Here is a 2,650-nt window from a genome sequence, read left to right on the forward strand (position 1 = left end):
CATTCACTTATTGCATCGCACCTGTAGGATGACTCGTGCCTTTGGTCCGCACCACAACAACTAACATGGTAACACCCCCACTCTTGTAGCGGTCTTCTAGCCAAATTTACTCGCCCAGCTTCAATCTCATTGGGACTTTTTAAATCTCACATTTCTCAACAAAGCCTCTTACTCTTGAGGCATGAAAGTTTCAGCCATCCTACATCAGGTTCATTCTCAACCCACAATAGACACCTGATTTAAACCATGCATAATGGTTCCCTTTGTTCCTTCTCGGCAAGGACAATCACCAAAATAGCAACGAATTTTTACTCCACGGTCGTTGCATCTGAAATTTCACAGGCACCAGCCTTCATGGCCATTCACACTTGGCTTCGAGGCCTTACCATGCAAAATGGTTATCTTTGACCTTCCTGACATCTTTTCCCTGACAGCGACGATGACACTACCATGCCATCTCAAAGACTCGATGCTCCATGAATCTCACTGCTCAACGCAATCAGCACGCCCCCACTCTTAGGCTGCCTTCCTCATATCACCTTTCTATGCTGATAGTAGCTAGCTTATTCCCTAAGAGACTTTGGCTTCTTCCGGATTCTGCTTGTACCTTTTGCTTCAACTGGCTCACATCACCCAGTGAGCGACCACACTGGCTCTAATGCCATCATCATCAACTAAGTCGACCCTTGCCCTCGCTTAGCACCCCATCCAGCCACTATCGCGACTCGGGGGCCCCGTACGTCACTAACCGACCACTCTCACGACGCCCCACGACCCTAGCCAGTCGCTTCATTGCTGTTGTCGCTATCACCGGTCGACGTCATTGGTCGCCATCAGCTACCCCTAGCTGATCACCAATCGACTCCACTGGTTGATTTCCTTTCACCACCCTTAATGTAACACCCCAAATTTCTTGAGCGTGTTATAACTTAGGATTTCAGGAATATAAAAATTTTTCATATAACAATAGCTGTCATACATCACACAATATCCCAAAAATCCAAATTTACACCTTCTCAGCTTAACAAACCCAATAATCGAATAGCTAAGATAGGCGTTAAAATCTTGAATGCGGAAGATAGATCGAACCTGATATGGTTCACAACCATAATACTTTATTTATCATAAAATTGTTCAAGACGTTTACAAAATGAATTACATGGACATCATCTCTCGCAAGATATAACTGAACGTCTTAAACATATCCAAGACATACATAGGTTCGCATATAAATGAAAATATTCTAAACATGCTATAGACAGCAAATTAAACTTATTCTTTAGCTACCTCCTTTCCTTTAGAGCCGCTCGTCGAACCTGGAACGTTTGAATATTCCAGGGACATAATCCAATTAGAAGATGAATCTTCTAGTGAGAAACTCCAAAAACAGTTTATATCGATGCATGATCAGGTATAAAATGTATGAGGAAACAACGAGAACTACTCCGAAGTGCCTCGTGAACACGTTAGCCTCCTCCAACGAGAGCTTTCTCAATGGCGCACGCATAGCGCCTCTCGGGAGGTCCCTAACCATGTCACTTTGGCCCGACTTCATAGCACTCATGCAAGCACCACATCCGTTGTTCCTTAAGCTCACGGTCTTCCCCACGAGAGCTTTCTCGATGGCGCACGCATAGCGCCTCTCGGGGGATATCCGACTTTTGCCCTCGGCCAACAACAGATAGGTACAACAGTATGGCCACACGAATTTTATAAATGCAACAGTTAAAAAGTCAATAGCATATAATTTTCAGAAAAATACATTTCATATATGCATCATGATTTCACGTAAGAGAATAACATGCGTTTATGTGTAAGAACTTCATGAAACACGTCTCATGTAATAGAGGTCTCTCATAAGAGAATAAAAATAGGATTTGGAGTATAGGAGTCTCACGAAGTCTCACCTTGTTGAGTTATCTCTTAGACGATATAATTTTACAGCAAACAGCCTAGATTTCTGCAGAAAATATGTGTTTTGGTAAATCTAACTTCAAATATTTTTATATAGAGTTGAAGGGTATTAAAGTAGGGGTATAATTGAAAATTTTCATGTAACAAGGACCTCTCACGCGCCCCAAGAAGGATGGTCACGCGCCCCCACGCGCATCCATTATCTGGCGCGTGTAACTCACGCGCAGGCACCAGATTCCGAACAGCAACGTGTCGGTTTGGTATTTCGGTCATATCTCCCTCGTTTTAACTCCGATTCGACCCCCGTTTGAACCTACGCGACCTTCTCTTCCCCCTCTATAAGATTATCAAAAAAAATCGGACTTACCTCGCTTTTTTGCTGACTGATTTTGGCGAATTCCGGCAAAGACCCGCAACTCCGACGAGGCTCGTTCTCCACCGCTTCTTCGCCGCTTTCTTCCCGCCTTCTTGCCGAACCTCCTTCTCTCTCTCTAGAGTAAGCTCCTCCTCTTAGAGTGCTTCACTCTTCAAATTTGTTTGGAATGGTTTGAGAGCAACTCAAGGTGCCTATTTATAGAATCCTTCAACCAATGGTGTTATGCCACTTGTCACAATCTTAGCCATGGACTCCAAAGACTCAAAGCCATAATTGAGTGGCTTTTGAAATCCAAAACTAGAATTAATCCATCTTTTGAAATCCAAGCTAAAACCCTAAACTTCTTTCAAATAACACTTT

At 43.4% G+C, this 2,650-nt stretch overlaps 1 long non-coding RNA gene across 1 annotated transcript; it reads right to left on the minus strand.

Annotated features, from left to right (window-relative positions):
• Positions 1–1,068: 1,068 nt before the first annotated feature.
• Positions 1,069–2,429, minus strand: LOC127791725 (uncharacterized). The gene is made up of 3 exons (XR_008020976.1): positions 2,282–2,429; positions 1,908–1,960; positions 1,069–1,316 (listed from the first exon to the last, which is right to left on the minus strand). It is a non-coding gene; the product is annotated as an uncharacterized LOC127791725 (long non-coding RNA).
• Between the last annotated feature and the right edge of the window lie 221 nt (positions 2,430–2,650).

Source organism: Diospyros lotus, chromosome 1 (genome assembly GCF_014633365.1).
Source record: "Diospyros lotus cultivar Yz01 chromosome 1, ASM1463336v1, whole genome shotgun sequence".
In the NCBI taxonomy this organism is placed as follows: domain Eukaryota; kingdom Viridiplantae; phylum Streptophyta; class Magnoliopsida; order Ericales; family Ebenaceae; genus Diospyros; species Diospyros lotus.